Here is an 18,026-nt window from a genome sequence, read left to right on the forward strand (position 1 = left end):
CAGCCTGGATTCAAATACTGTATGTGGAGCACAGAGGAGGAGGAGAGGAGGAGAGAAGGGAACAGATAACAGATTTGAAGGTGATGGCAAGAATAGCATGCATGTAGTTATTGTTAACCTTTCCTGCTTCAGCTCCCAGACTGTGGGTTGGGAAGCACAGGGGAGACTTATGTGCTGCTCCAGGGCAGAAGTTGTTCCAAACTTCAGGGCTAACCCACCTTACTTCAAACTGTAGTGTGGCAAGCAAGACACAGGAGCCCGACTTTGGTCCTGAGGAGTGCAGCATGTATTTTTTATTTTCTAGGGATTATAATGGTATGTGTATTCATCCTGAACCGTCATGATACGGACATCATGGTTCAGTGCATGCAGTCATACAACGAATATGTCTGAATGGAAAAAAGTCAGTCACACATCGGCAGCATCCACATTTCCAGTCCATGCAGCGTTATGCAACTAAAAACTGCCAATCGCCATTAAAGAAACAATGCAGAAGAACAAGAAAAACGCAACAAACACAAGAAGAAGAAGAGTAACTATGGAAAGTTCAGATGACACACAGGAAGCTAGGAGACCTGTCTGCTTCTTTTAAATTATCTGTGCAGGAATATTTCGGGTTCCCTGTGGATTACAACAACAATGGAGTGCGATTGTGGATCAGACGTGGATGGTGTGTCGGCGTTGTTCAACAGCTGTGTGTCAGTGGAAACACGCCATACATGCTAATGCATATTAGACGTCATCACTCAGATGTGCCATCACTGGAGCTAGGCAAAAGAAAACAGGAGTCTAACCTTTTTGTTTTTAAGAGCCTCTAGATGTGGGGCCAAAGCTATTGGCATTATTTATTTCAATGACTATGAGCCCATATGCAGTTGTAGATTCAATTAGTCAAGTCAAGTTATTAATCAAGTGCTCAAGCCTCGTTACAATGTCCCATTGTGCATAACCATTCCGTTGTCCGGCATTTTACAGGTTACACAAGCGCGGTACAGCCTTGATGATATATATAATTATATATATATATGGTATATATATATATATTATATATATATATATATTCGTGTATATATATATATATATACTATATGTATATATATGATATATATAATAGTGTATATATATGATATAATATATATATGTGTATATAATATATATATATAATATGTGTATGTATATATATATATATATATGTGTATATATATTATATATATGGTAATATATATATATGTGTTTAATATAATATGTTGTATATATATATATATATATTGTGTGTATATATATAATATATATGTTGTAATATATATATATATATGTGGTTATATATATTATATATATATATGTGTAATATATATATATAGTATATATTATATATATTATATAGTTGTATATTATATATATATATATATATGGTGTTATATATATATATATATGTGTATATATTATATATATGTGTTATATTATATGTGTATATATATATATGTGTGTATATATATATGTGTATATATATATGTATATGTATATATATGTTGTATATATATATAGTATATATATGTATAATATATATGTAATATATGTATATATATTATATGTATATATATTATATATATATAGTGTATATATATATGTATATATAAATAGTTATGTATATTATAGCAACTATATTGCTCAATCACCGCTCGTGTTGATTCATTGATCTTATATATATATATATAGAGATATAGATATATATATATATATATATAACACACTATATAACACTCCTAATGCACAAGTTTTTTTAATTTTTCTATTTATGTTTTACTTTTATAACAGATGCTTTTCAGTTTTTGTAGGTGATTGGGACCTGTGCCTTTTGTTTTTATAAGCACCACATAAAAAATATATTAACTTATGTGAGAGAGTATATTTTGTTCACTGTTTAATATACTACAGGCTGCACTAACTATCTCAAGTAGTTTCTAAATGACACTAGGTGGAACAAACTGTAACTTGCACTACTGTGTTACAAAATAAATGAAAAGAAAACTAGATTCATGCATTTTGTTGCTTTTTCCCGTGTATCGAACCGTGACCCCAAAACTGAGGTACGTACCGAACCTGTGTCTTCTGTGGACAGTTACACCCCTACTGACAAGCAGCTGATTCTACCCCTCACCTCCAACACCATATACCTTATCACACGTAGTCCAATAATTGAATGTGTGAGTTGACCAAGTTACAGTAGATTCTCTGTGAAAGGCCTTATTCAACTAGGAGAGAATTTTGTTCCATTAAAGGCCTGTTATTGAAATGATCTGGTATACTTGAAATAATACACTTTTATTTTCAGATCATTCCAGTGCTGCCAATGGTGTTTACTACATTTTGTCAATCAGTGTGTACTTAAGTTTAAATTCCACTGAAGTGACATGACAGGTAAAAGGTAAAAAGTACGAGCAATAGGAAGTGAAAAGTGACTGACAGAAGTGTTGTTGTTAAAAAAAAAAAGATGCTCAGAGCAGCAGAGTGGTTTATGGTAACATCATACTAATGGAGTCAGTATTATGGACATGTTTATTGAATTTATGGAGACAACAGGAAAAACATGGAGGAACTGTTCCGTTTGTATCAACAGCAAATCACAAAACAATCAGGCTTTAGTTAAATATGATCAGATACAAAAATTTGAATTATGAACCTGTTTAAATAAAAGTCTGGTTCTTTCTGCACTTCAGTCAACACATCCACCATGTTGTACAGTTCAGAATCCACAGCTGAGATATTAAAAGGATATAACGTGCATGTCAGTTTTTTTATAAGCTGTATGAAAACCACTGACAATATTTTTACATAAATTCAAAACCATGTATTGAGAAACTGTCTTAATTCTACAGACTCATGTTCAACCAGATAAAGTGAGGCAGTGGGAAATGCTTGTCTCTTCTTCTCATCCTTGTTGCCTATGTCCATTCTGGCTTGCTTGCTTCCTCTTTCTCTCCAGTATTTGTTAATTAGTGCCACTGAAGCGACTAAACGCTGACGGATCCATATATAGTAGACGACGAGATGTTGCCATGGCCACACAGTTTGTATCCTTCCATCAATTCTTGATTATTGGAATGATGTGAAGGAGATTGTCATCTCTCTCTCACAGTGGAGCCCACCAGGGATCACGTAAAGAGTAAATCACAGAAATCATTTTGTACTGGGAACCAGAGTCTCATCAGATGGCTGTTAAGAAGAAATTACAGTGGAGGAATCACACTAGAAGACACTGCACCTATCAAATCTATGAAGACTATCAGGTCATGTTTGAAGTCTGACCTTGCACCAAAGATCCAGACAGACCCCTCTTCCTCCACCTCTAACTACAACTGTTTCAATCACAGCTGTTAATCACTTGAAATAAAATTATTTCAATACCACCGACCACATATTGTTTTAAATTACTAGTAAAATAAACATAAAACATGTTTGCTGGATTCAGCGCAACCAAAGTCAAATACAACCAAGTGAATATTTTCATTTGGAATGAGTAGCTCTAACAATTCTTGACTATAAAAAAATATTACCAGATATATCTGTGTGGGAAGCAGCTACAATTCGATCAGAACAAATTGAAAGCATCAGGAGAGGACAGTCCTGTAAAATGTGCTCTTAATTAACCTTACAGACGGCAGGTTTTCTCATGACCATTGTTTAGCCTGTATTTGTCAGAGCCAGATGAATGAAAAAACGAGAAAAAAGATGATTAACAAGTGTTCCTAGGTTGCATCATGTTGTGGTTCAGTGCTATAGGCATAGAGAAATAAAAACTTGGTCCTTGGGCCCTGAATTGACGGCCAGATGGACAGCAGTAAGACCTGAGTATAGTGGCTTTAGAGGTTTATCGTATCCTGTGACAGCACTGTTCAAGTTGTTTTTGGACTTGCCCTCACCTTTCTTGCAATGTTTAACAATTTTGAAGACAATGTTTTTTTCTTTTGCGTACCAAGCTGTTATTATTGAATGATAAATTGCTTTCAACAAGGCTCCTCTTGCATTTCAAGTATATTGGCTAAGCAAACTCCTTAGCATTCCTAAGATTGATGTTTGACGTCTGGTTCACAAAGATCAAAGCAGTTTAATTCAGAATCCTCCTAATCAATGTTTAGGCTTACACATGGTGCCACCACATATTAGTGAATATTAGCTTCACTCTGATCTAGATCCATTAACCTAATCAGGGGCTTCTATTATGCCACACTCAAAGTTCAGGACCCAGTCAGGAGCCGCCCCTGGTTCATCTGGTTTCAATCTTATCACAACATTTATTGTAACTTCTTGCCCCCCAATTTGTCTCTTTTTTTTATACTCTGTGATGAACTGGATCTCATGTGCTTTGGTATCTACTGTCATGAGGAATAGTGAAAAGACTTAGAAGGGTAGCAGTGGGATGAATGATTTCAAGAGCTGTGAATGAAGCGTTCCAGAAACAGGAGAAACACCAGGGTTGAGTTGAATGAGCAGTGGAGTTTAGGAAGACCTAATGTCAAGTAGCACTCATCAAATCACCAACTACCTCCTTATGGCACTATTCTGGGCTCCTCAACCATCCTCATCGCTACCTCGAGCGCTGAGCGCAGCCTTAATGATACCATCGTCACACACTCTCCGTGAAACAGCCTGTCTGTCCAGTTGGCATCACCCACACTCCATGTAGACGGTTCATCATCTATACCTTCTCTGGCCGCAACTCAGTTCATTCAACTCTAAGTCCTTAAATCCATCCCCTCCCCGGTCACTTCCGGTTGCCCCAGGGCTCTATCCTAGGCCCGCTCCTCTTCATCATCTACCTCCTTCCCTCGCAAATATCTTCCGCAAATTAACATTGACTCACTGTTACGCTGAGACACCCACTCTACTTCTCCACTAAACCTCAATCCACTCCAACACACACACACACACACACACACACACACACACACACACACACACACACACACACACACACACACACACACACAAACACTGAACTTCTTAAAAAGTCATTGTTGGCTTGGTCAGCTGGTCAAGTGCAGTACTGCCCCATGATGAAAGTGAGACTGCTGTTAACATGTAGTCATAATAGGCCATGTTTCAGTCACTGTTTCAAACTTGTTCCATTGTCATGACAACAGAAACAGAAAAAACATGTCAATGAGAACAGCTTTATTGAGAATTCAGCTGGATTCAAATACTGTATATGTGAGCACAGAGAGGAGGAGAGGAGGAGAGAAGGGAACAGATAACAGATTTGAAGGTGATGGCAAGAATAGCATGCATGTAGTTATTGTTAACCTTTCCTGCTTCAGCTCCCAGACTGTGGTTGGGAAGCACAGGGGAGACTTATGTGCTGCTCCAGGGCAGAAGTTGTTCCAAACTTCAGGGCTAACCCACCTTACTTCAAACTGTAGTGTGGCAAGCAAGACACAGGAGCCCGACTTTGGTCCTGAGGAGTGCAGCATGTATTTTTTATTTTCTAGGGATATAATGGTATGTGTATTCATCCTGAACCGTCATGATACGGACATCATGGTTCAGTGCATGCAGTCATACAACGAATATGTCTGAATGGAAAAAAGTCAGTCACACATGGCAGCATCCACATTCCAGTCCATGCAGCGGTAATGCAACTAAAACTGCCAATCGCCATTAAAGAACAAATGCAGAAGAACAAGAAAACGCAACAAAACACAAGAAGAAGAAGAGTAACTATGGAAAGTTCAGATGACACACAGGAGCTAGGAGACCTGTCTGCTTCTTTTAAATTATCTGTGCAGGAATATTTCGGGTTCCCTGTGGATTACAACAACAATGGAGTGCGATTGGTGGATCAGACGTGGATGGTGTGTCGGCGTTGTTCAACAGCTGTGTGTCAGTGGAAACACGCCATACATGCTAATGCATATTAGACGTCATCACTCAGATGTGCCAGTCACTGGAGCTAGGCAAAAGAAAACAGGAGTCTAACCTTTTTGTTTTTAAGAAGCCTCTAGATGTGGGGCCAAAGCTATTGGCATATTTATTTCAATGACTATGAGCCCATATGCAGTTGTAGATTCAATTAGTCAAGTCAAGTTATTAATCAAGTGCTCAAGCCTCGTTACAATGTCCCATCACGTGTGCACATAAACCATTCCGTTGTCCGTGCCATTTACAGGTGTACACAAGCGGTACACCTTGATTGATATATATATATATATATATATGTGTGTGTATATATATATATATATATATATGTATATATATATATATATATATATGTGTATATATATATATAATATATATATGTGTATATATATATATATATATAATATGTGTATTATATATATATATATATATGTGTATATATATTTATATATATGTGTATATATATATATATGGTGTTTTAATTTATAATATGTGTGTATATATATATATATATATATTGTGTGTATATATATATATATATATGTTGTATATATATATATATATATATGTGTTATATATATTATATATATATATGTGTAATATATATATATAGTATATGTGTATATATATTTATGTGTATATTATATATATATATAGTAGTATGGTTGTTTATATATATATTGTGTAATATCTATATATATGTGTGTATATTATATGTGTATATATATATATGGTGTTATATATATATGTGTATATATATATGTATACTGTATATATATGTGTGTATATATATATGTATATATGATGTATATTATATATGTAGATATATGTATATATATATATATTATATATTTATATATATATATATATATATATGTATATATATATAGTTATGTATATATATATAGCAACTATATTGCTCAATCACCGCTCGTGTGATTCATTGATCTATATATATATATATAGAGATATATATATATATATATATATATAACACACTATATAACACTCCTAATGCACAAGTTTTTTTAATTTTTCTATTTATGTTTTACTTTTATAACAGATGCTTTTCAGTTTTGTAGGTGATTGGGACCTGTTGCCTTTTGTTTTTTATAAGCACCACATAAAAATATATTAACTTATGTGAGAGAGTATATTTTGTTCACTGTTTAATATACTACAGGCTGCACTAACTATCTCAGGTAGTTCTAAATGACACTAGGTGGAACAAACTGTAACTTGCACTACTGTGTTCAAAATAAATGAAAAGAAAACTAGATTCATGCATTTGTTGCTTTTTTCCCGGTGTATCGAACCGTGACCCCAAAACTGAGGTACGTACCGAACCTGTGTCTTCTGTGGACAGTTACACCCCTACTGACAAGCAGCTGATTCTACCCCTCACCTCCAACACCATATTACCTTATCACACGTAGTCCAATAATTGAATGTGTGAGTTGACCAAGTTACAGTAGATTCTCTGTGAAAGGCCCTTATTCAACTGAGAGAATTTGTCTCCATTAAAGGCCTGTTTATTGAAATGATCTGGTATACTTGAAATAATACACTTTATTTTCAGATCATTCCAGTGCTGCCAATGGTGTTTACTACATTTTGTCAATCAGTGTTACTTAAGTTTAAATTCCACTGAAGGTGACATGACAGGTAAAAGGTAAAAGTACGAGCAATAGGAAGTGAAAAGTGACTGACAGAAGTGTTGTTGTTAAAAAAAAAAGATGCTCAGAGCAGCAGAGTGGTTATGGTAACATCATACTAATGGAGTCAGTATTATGGACATGTTTATTGAATTTATGGAGACAACAGGAAAAACATGGAGGAACTGTTCCGTTTGTATCAACAGCAAATCACAAAACAATCAGGCTTTTTAGTTAAATATGATCAGATACAAAATTTGAATTATGAACCTGTTTAAATAAAAGTCTGGTTCTTTCTGCACTTCAGGTCAACACATCCACCATGTTGTACAGTTTCAGAATCCACAGCTGAGATATTAAAGGATATAACGTGCATGTCAGTTTTTTTATAAGCTTATGAAAACCACTGACAATATTTTTTACATAAATTCAAAACCATGTATTGAGAAACTGTCTTAATTCTACAGACTCATGTTCAACCAGATAAAGTGAGGCAGTGGGAAATGCTGTCTCTTCTTCTCATCCTTGTTGCCTATGTCCATCTGGCTGCTTGTTTCTCTTTCTCTCCAGTATTTGTAATGTGTCACTGAAGCAGACTGAACACTGCTGACTGATCCATTATGTAGAGACAGACGAGATGTGGCCATGCACACAGTTTGATCCTTCATCAATCTTGATTTTATTGGAATGATGTGAAGGGAGATGTCATCCTCTCTCCTATGTGGAGGCCCACCAGGGGATCACGTAAAGATAACACAGATAATCATGTTTGACTGGGGAAGCCAGAGTCTCATCAGATGGTGGGTTAGAATGAAATACAGCTGGAGGGATCACAACTAGAAAACACTGCACCATCAAAATTCATGAACGACATCAGGTCATGTTTGAAGTCTGAGCCTGGCACCAAAGGATCCACTGACAGACCCCTCTTCCTCCACCTCTAACTGTCACAACTGTTTTCATCACGCTGTTATCACTTGAAATAAAATATTTAGTCATACCACCGACCACATATTGTTGAAATTATAGGTAAAATAACAAAAACATGTTGCTGGATTCAGCGCAACCAAGTCAAATACAACCAAGTGAGATATTTGCATTGGGAATTGAGTAGCTCTAACGAATCTGATATATAGAAACATATTACCAGGATATCATCTGTTTGGGAAGCAGTATGATGACAGAACAAATGAAAGCCATCAGGAGAGGACAGTCCTGTAAAATGTGCTGCTGTAATTAACTACAGACGCAGGTTTTTCTCATGAGCCCAGTTGTTTAGCCTGTATTTGTAGAGCAGATGGAATGAAAAAAGACGAGAAAAGATGAGTAACAAGTGTTCCTAGGTGCAGTCATGTTGTGTTCAGTGCCTGTATGGCATAGAGAATAAAAGACTTGGTCCTTGGGGCCCTGAATTGACGGCCAGATGGAAGCAGTTAAGACTCTGAGTATAGTGGCTTTGAGGTTTATCTATCCTGTGAACAGCACTGTTGCAAAGTTGTTTTTGTGACTTGCCCATCACCTTTCTTGCAATGTTAACAATTTTGAAGAGCATGTTTTTGTTCTTTGGCGTACCAAGCTGTTATATTGAATGATAAGATGCTTTCAACCAGGCTCCTCTGTGCCATTTCAAGTATATGTTGGCTAATGCCAAAGCTCCTTAGCTTCCTGAAATGATGGTTTGAACAGTCTGGTTCACAAGATCAAGGCAGTTTAATTCAGATCCTCCTAATCACTGTTATGGCCTTACACATGGTGCCACCACATATTAGTGAATTACTCACCTGATCTAGATCCATTAAACCTAATCAGGGGCTTCTGATTATGCCACACTCAAAGTTCAGGACCCATGGTTCAGGAGCCGCCCCTGGTCATTGGTGTTTCAATCTTATCACAGACATTTTATTGAAGCTTCTTGCCCCAATTTGTCTCTTTTTTTGCTTCTCTGTGATTGAACTGTGGACTCATGTGCTTGGTATCTACTGTCATGAGGAATAGTGAAACTTAAAGAGGAGAGTGGGATGGAGATGAGTTTCAAGAGGCTGGAATGAAGCCGTCCAGTACAACAGGAGAAACACCAGGGTTGAGTGAATGAGGCAGGTGGAGTTAGGGAGACACTAATGTCAGTAGCACTCATCAAAATCACCAACGACCTCCTGATGGCAGCTGATTCTGGGCTCCTCACCATCCTCATCCTCCTCGACCTGAGCGCAGCCTTTGATACCATCTGTCACACCACTCTCCTCAACAGGCTGTCTTCCATTGGCATCACCCACACTCCATTAGACTGGTTCACATCTTACCTCTCTGGCCGCACTCAGTTCATTCAACTCAAGTCCTTTAAATCCATCCCCTCCCCCGTCACTTCCGGTGTGCCCCAGGGCTCTGTCCTAGGGCCCCTCCTCTTCATCATCTACCTCCTTCCCCTCGGCAATATCTTCCGCAAATTTAACATTGACTTCCACTGTTACGCTGATGACACCCAGCTCTACCTCTCCACTAAACCCTCATCCACTCTCCCGCCCACCTCCCTAACTGATTGCATCACTGAAATAAAAACCTGGTTCACTCTAAACTTCCTTCAATTAAACAGTAACAAAACCGAGGTTCTCCTCATTGGCACCAAATCTACTTTATCCAAAACCAACAGTTTTTCTCTCACTATTGATAACTCCTCCGTTTCACCCTCCCCCCAGGTTAAGAGTCTGGGTGTCATCCTTGACAGCAAACTATCCTTTCAATCCCACATCAGTAAAATTACCCGGTCTGCCTACTTCCACCTACAAAACATTAATCACCTCCGCCCCTCCCTTACCCCCCACACTGCCGCCATCCTTGTCCACAGCCTCGTCACTTCCCGTCTGGATTACTGTAACTCTCTCCTCTTCGGCCTCCCTCTTAAATCCCTCCATAAACTTCAATTGGTCCAGAACACAGCTGCCCGTATCATTACTCGTACCCCCTCCATCCACCACATCACTCCTGTCCTCCAACAGCTCCACTGGCTACCGGTTCAGTTCCGTATTCATTTCAAAGTCCTTCTATTAACATTTAAGGCCATCCACAACCTCGCCCCCCCATATCTGTCCGACCTCCTCCATGTTCCCACTCCCTCCCGCTCCCTCAGATCATCTTCCTCCACACACCTGTCTGTCCCCTCCGCCTGTCTCACCACCATGGGGAGTAGAGCATTCAGCCGCTCTGCTCCCCGTCTCTGGAACCTACTACCACCCCAACTCAGAAATATCGATTCATTCCCCCATTTCAAATCACAACTCAAAACACATCTGTTTAAAACTGCCTTTTCTAGCTGATGCCAATTGCTCTGTCACTTTTGTATTGTTTTTATTTTTATATTTCATTTTTATTGTTGTTAATTAATTAATTAATTCTTAATGTGTTTTAATCTCAATTTGTGTAACTGTGTACGGTGTCCTTGAGTGCCAATGTGGTTCTTTCATCACGCAGGACCAGAGGCTGGAGGTTTATTGTTCAATAGATGATCAGTGGGATTATTTTTACTGTTCGGTTGTGACAGTGCAGATGATGCCAGTTTGTAATCCCATGTGAATCTGCTGCGTATATTATTGTAGCAGTTGTATTATTATTTTCGAAATATTCCTTGTTTCTCTTCTTGGTGGATAATTATTGAGGCTGCAGCAGGAGTAATTACTGAGGACATTATAGAGACATTATAGCCAGTGATTGTGTTTCAATCACATTAGGAGACACACTTGGAATTTGGTCTGTTGTTTGTGTGAACAACAGACTTAATATTTAAATGCAGAGCATGAAACACATACAGAGGAGGGAAACTCGCGTCAAGGTCTCTGATGCAAAAATAACTGGAGCTCCTGTCCACACAGTACCTAATGGATCACAACAGACACCAGGTGGGACAATGAGTGCTATTTACCTGCCAGGTTTCAGAATTTAAATAGTGAAGCTATGTTTTGCAGTGTGGAGTCACGAAATGTAAAGAAAAGTCAGGACAGTTTGTGAAATCCTCTCTGTCAGTTGAGGAGGCTGACATCAGTTTCATTGAGCACAGGGTGGCATACGGTCTGTAAAAGTCTCACTTAAACCTTTTAAATCTTTAACCTTAAAATCAAGTAAAGAAGTTTATTAATCTGAACATTTCACACCAGAGACAGTTTTAATGTGACAAATGTGTTTTGGCAAAATAACAGTATGAAGCTTTGATATACTGCCTGTCTGCATTCAATAGTCAGTCTGTTTATTTTTTGTTTACAGCAGCTAACTGCTGCTAAAACCACAGCATCTCATTTTTCAATTTCTATTTTTATTCTTGTTCAATAATAAGATAAAACATTAAGTTAATCTTGTTGTTGTAAGGTGGATTTTTCCCACCTGTGATGGAGCTCAACCAGCAGTTTCCCCTGCTTCCACTTTTTGTGTTAAGTGTTGGATTGTTCCTTTATTACCAGTGATTTATTACCATAGTGGAAATAATAAAGTGTCACTTGAGGATTTTAAAATGACTGGAATTTCATACGTGAGACAGTAGTCAGCTTTCTGGATTCAGTGAAATGAATTCCCCTTTGCTTGCTTTGCCACAGCAGCATGGCATAACAATGTTAGTTTTAGAGCAGCGTGTTTCCAGATCATTTTTAAACTGTTACAAAACCATTCAAGCTCCTGTTTGATGAAAAGGTCTGGTGAAAAATTTATTATAATTAGTGATGAGTGATTATAATTATGGCCTGCAGCTCACAGGTTCTAACCCTTTTGAAAGAAGCAAGAAGCTGAATCAGCTATAATGAAACCACTAAGTAGCAACAAGTGGGTGTAAGACTTAACAAAGCCAAGGAGAGTCACTTTGGGTAGTTTAATTGTGTTTGATGAGTGAGACGCTGCACACATTTCATGATTATAGTGTATGCAGAATTTAAAAAATTGTGCACTCAAAGTTTCACTATTTGTCCCCCTTTCATCAGATGTGAATGGAACTTTGTGTGTAAGTTCAGCAGACAACGTATGATGTCTCCAGTCAGTTTAGAGAGGATTGCTCAAAGGCATCTTGAGCTATGGGTAAATATTTGATAGTCCACGCCCACTTACACCAATCGATATAGCTCTTCAGATTTCGGTTAATACTTGCCCCCAGATATTCCACACTAATTTTGATGAAATCCTGCCCTCCGAGTTTTCAGATACACATTTGTGGCGCCTCTATGAGTCAGGCCAAAAATGCTTTGGCAGGCCTATTCCCGAACACAGCTTTAAAAGTGTAATGTGTAAGATTGCGCTACTTGCTCCACCTCCACAGGGGGCAGCATTTCACCTCTTCAACCCTGTCCAGTTAATCATATTGTTGTTTTCCCTTTGTTTCTTATAATTTATTATTTATATGTGCATTTATTGTTGATAGTTGAAATTGCCGATAGCACTGAAACAAATTATGAATACTTTTTATTTACCTATAAAAATATGAAGGCAAGGGGATACTGCATGACACATGGGTGTCAGGCTACAGCAGCATGAGGAAGGGATGATGACATCATTACAAAGGCAGAATCAGAAAATAAGGTTTATTGCCAGGTAGGTTTTTACTTACAAGATGTTTGGCTTGGTGTTTGGTGCAGTATACAATAAACATATTAACAGTAAATAACAATAAAAGGTAAAATACTACAACAGTCAAAAAGAAAAATATACATACATTTGAAACCAGAGGTTTACATACACTGTATAAAAAGACTTCTCACTCTTTCTCACTGTCTGACATTAAATCAGACTAAACTTTTCCTGTTTTAGGTCAGTTAGGATTACCAAAATTATTTATTGCTAAATGCCAGAATAATGAGAGAATTTTTTAGACAATTATTTTATTGCTTTCTTCAAAGTCAGAAGTTTACATTCATTTCATTAGTATTTGGTAGCATTGCCTTTAAACTGTATGACTTGGGTCAAACGTTTTTTGTTATCCTTTCACAAACTTATCACAATAGTTTGCTAGTTTGCTGAGTCAGGTTTGTAGGCCACCTTGCTCGCACATGCCTTTTCAGCTCTGCCCAAAAATTTTCTATAGGATTGAGATCAGGGTTTTGTGATGGCCACTCCAAAACATTGACTTTGTTGTCCTTAAGCCACTTTGTAACTAATTTGGCAGTATGCTTAGGGTCATTGTCCATTTGGAAGACCCATTTGCACCCATGCTTTAACTTCCTGGCTGATGTCTTGAGATGTTGCTTCAATATTTCTACATAATGTTCTTACCTCATGATGCCATCTATTTTGTGAAGAGCACCAGTCCCTCCTGCAGCAAAACACCCCCACAAGATGATGCTGCCGCCCCTGTACTTCACAGTTGGGATGGTGTTCTCAGGCTTGCAAGCTTCCCCCTTTTTCCTCCAAATGTAACGATAGTCATTATGGCCAAACAGTTCAATTTTAGTTTCATCAGACCACAGGACATGTTTCCAGAAATTAAGGTCTTTGTCCCTGTGTGCATTTGCAAACTGTAATCTGGCTTTTTTATGTTGCTTTTGGAGTAATGGCTTCTTCCTCGCTGAGTGGCCTTTCAGCCCATGTTGGTACAGGACTCGTTTCACTGTGGATAATGACACTCTCTTACCAGCTTCAGCCAGCATCTTCACAAGGTCTTTTGCTTTTGTTCTGGGGTTGATACACACATTTCACACCAAAGCACGTTCATCTCTGGGACACAGAACCCGTCTCCTTCCTGAGCGATATGATGGCTGGACATTCCCATGGTGTTTATACTTGCGTATAATTGTTTGAACAGATGACCGTGGCACCTTCAGGCATCTGGAAATTGTACCCAAGGATAAACCAGACTTGTGGAAGTCCACAATTCTCTTCCTGATAACTTTTGATTTTCCCATGATGTCACATAAGGAAGCAGTGTGTTTGAGGTGTGCCTTAAAATACATCCACAGGTGTGCCTGTAATTAACTCAAATGTTGTCAGTTAACCTATCAGGAGCTTCCAAAGCCATGACATCATCATCTGGGCTTTTTCAAATTGTTTAAAGGCATAGTAATCTTAGTGTATGTAAACTTCTGACTTTGAAGAAAGTAATAAAAAATTGTCTAAAAATTCATCATTCTGGCATTTAGCAAATATATTTAATTTTGGTAATCCTAACTAACCTAAAACAGGAAAAGTTTAGTCTGATTTAATGTCAGACAGTGAGAAAAAAAAGGTTATGTGTCTTTTTATACAGTGTATATAAACTTCTGGTTTCAACTGTAGATACACATATTGAAAAAATAAAACAATGAAAAAAACTATGTACAAAAGTCAGTCAAAAGATAAACTTCCTGCTGAGCATGATGTGCAAAAGGTCGCAGTATAGACAATATCTGTTCTGTGCAGGGGTAATACTCCAAGGTGTTACTGTAATGTGGATGTTGATGATTGATGAGGCCAGACGCAGAAGAAGAGGCAGGTGCTGGTCCCTCACTGAGGATGACTGGACTGGAATTCTGGTCCTGATACAGACAAACTGTGATAGGACAATTAGTTTAGATTATACACATAGAAGTTCTTTCTATTCAAACATGTTAGGTCTGATGTGTGTGTATAATAAATAGTAAGGATAGATATGAATATGCTAAAATAAATACAGTATTAGGAAGTAGGTCCTGAACCCACTGGTTCTGGATCAAACAGTCTCTTTGTCTTACTTGTAAAAGAAAAGTTACTGACGCATCTAGCTGGACAACAGCTGCAGGAACAGGCTAAATTCTACTAAATCACTAAAATGTCTGTCAACATCATCAATTATACATTTATGCCACTTAATGTGTTTGTCGGTACGGCATGTCATTTGCACTAATGATACTTTTCGCTACAGACCAACATTAGATGCTACTCAGCAGTCTAAAAGAAAAGTTGCAAACTCGGCATCAAACCACATCCCTTTACCTGGAGCTGTCTCCAGCAGTGAAAAACCACACCAGGATTCACCCGTGTTTTGCTTCTTTGCCGTTGAATGTGGTTTCTTATCGAAGCGGTCCTTTGGGATGGAGATAAAGATCGCTTTATAGACCCTTCAGACAACTCTGCTTTTCTGTGATGCAAGTCAGGAGCTTTGGAGAAAGCACTTCTTCTTCTTGGGATTTAGCGCAGAATAGACGCTACACTGACTAAGACAGTATCTAGTGTAAAGTGGTATAACAACACGGCCCGGGACGCAGCTAGTTGGTTAGCATGCTAATTTCAGTAGATATCTCTGAAATACAATAGATGGAGGTCTTGGTCATGACATCATCACTTTGGCTCCTTCACATACTATTGACAGTGTTAGTTCATTTTTTTAACATTTTAAACTAAATTCTGGCCAGATCTAGCCAGATTTTATACATTACACCTTTAATTTATCCCAAATTTACTCCAATGATTGGAGTTATGGCCAATATTGGCTAAACTCCACCTTTTGCAAAGACCAATCTTGCTTATTTATAATAGAAATCTGTGTTTCAGTCCCCCACCCTGTATATCAAATTTAGTGTTGATAAAGCCAAAACTCAAAAAGTTGTTTTCATTTTACTGTTTTTAACATTGTGCTTATTAGCAAAAAAAATCCATCATAGCTGACTTTTGTGTTCCAAGAAGGTTTCTTGTAGAGAACATTGAGCTGGATTGGGGTGTCAAATTGGCATGGCCTTCCCAAAATTGCATTTTCGAACAGTGCTGCCATGTGTCTGATTTGGCACATGCCCATCATTTCCAGTTTCCTTTGTGCCAAGTTTCATGTTTTCTAGCTTAGTCCAGCTCATGGGAATTTGAGCAAATCGGGCAGCAATGAATAATAAACCTACAGGGTTAGCACTCAAATAATTGCTTCTGCCTTGCCATGAGTTTCAATGAAATTCAACATCTCCTGCCCATTAAATGCCCATCAGTAATGTGAGGGACTCTGTCATGGTTTGCTATGGCAGACATCTTTTGTTAGTTTTGTTTGGACTTTTTGCACTTCTTGTTTTATTTTGTAATTGGTTTCCTTGTGTGTCAGTGTTTTTGCTTCCTGTCTTGGTCCTGTGTCTACGTGGTGATTGTCTGCCCCGCCCTAATGTGTTTAACCTGTGTTCAGTCACCCTTGCCTCCCTTGTCTATATAGTCTTTGTGCTCCCCTTTGTCTGGGTCGGTTTGTCACTGTTGTCTCTCTGTTGTTCTCTGGGTTTTCCTCGATCTGTTCATGTCTGTTTAATCATCAATCTGTTCACATGGCCTGTCCATGTCTGGTTTGTCCTTAGTTTGTTCATGTCTGGTTTGTTTTCAGTCTGTTCATGTTACCTGTTCATGTTCTCCTGTTGTCATCCCCTGTGGTTCCCTGTGCTGTTGTATAAGTTCCTTTTTGTTAGTTTAATAAACCTGTGTGCACCATCTCCCATGCGTTGGCTGCATTTGGGTCCAGCCTTACCCCCACAAACCCTGACAACCCTGACAGACTCTCCCTCGCAGTAACGTTTTGAATGTGAAATATATGTGCAGCAGTGTTAGAGAGCAGCTTGACACAGTTCAACAAAACTAAAGAGTAGAACTGACTGTGATTAAGTAGAGATTGAGAGTATCAGCAGAGTGGCGAGTATAACATGGTGGTTGTTGTACTAATTTAATTATTGCTGTAGAAATGTACATTATACTAAATGTATCAAGACAGCAGAAACATGGAGGATGACATCCGGCTAAATGACCATAAAATAACTTTAGATTGTAAAAAATATAGTTGAAACTCACAGATGATTTATTATAATACCTTCTATATATCAAAACACCTACAGTAAGATAAGTGCAACAACCATTCTGCCACTCTCCATTACTCCGTAAAAACATTAAAATAAGGTAGTGATGAAGTCCTGAAGTGACATCATAAACTTTCAGATGGGGGCTGTTTCCTGGGGGGGTACCATTGGGGCTGAGAAACATTTGACAGATTATACACGGGAAACCAGCAGCGTGATGAGAAACCTTTTGCTGATGTGATATAAGCAAATGTTTTCTTTTTTGAGACAGTTGAGCTGCTGGATCAGTGATGTGATAGAAATTACAGCCTACATCTACTGTTCTGTTACCTCCAGCTCATTTGATATTGATGCAATGCGTGACAGGGAGAGAACTTGCAAGCAGTCTCTCATGGCTATTCTGCTTGTTCCGTGAAACAGCCAATCGAGTAGAGAGAATGATGCCCAAGGCTCCCGCCGTCGTCTGGGAGGAGGACAGGCATCCATGGATTTTAATAGATTCTAAGAGAGCAGGGGAAAGTGAAACATGGGGTAGTGTAAAGCCTGGACAATATGTAGTAACTGTCTGAATACGAAAACTTGTATTTATCAAATATGCACACACACAACTTGAAGAAAATGAACAATGATACATGATGATAATTTTACATCAATGACTGTAAATTGAAATGGTTCCTAACTAATAGCCCCTGCACTCCTGTGTTGCCTGGAGACGGATGTCCAGTTC

The 18,026-nt window shown here is 38.1% G+C and overlaps 1 protein-coding gene across 1 annotated transcript in view; it reads left to right on the forward strand.

The window, feature by feature from the left end:
* Positions 1–18,026, forward strand: part of LOC111228102 (contactin-associated protein-like 5) — a 141,601-nt gene that overhangs the window by 63,402 nt on the left and 60,173 nt on the right. The window lies entirely within an intron of this gene.

The sequence above is a fragment of the Seriola dumerili genome, unplaced genomic scaffold (genome assembly GCF_002260705.1).
Source record: "Seriola dumerili isolate Sdu_G_001 unplaced genomic scaffold, Sdu_1.0 BDQW01000200.1, whole genome shotgun sequence".
NCBI lineage: Eukaryota > Metazoa > Chordata > Actinopteri > Carangiformes > Carangidae > Seriola > Seriola dumerili.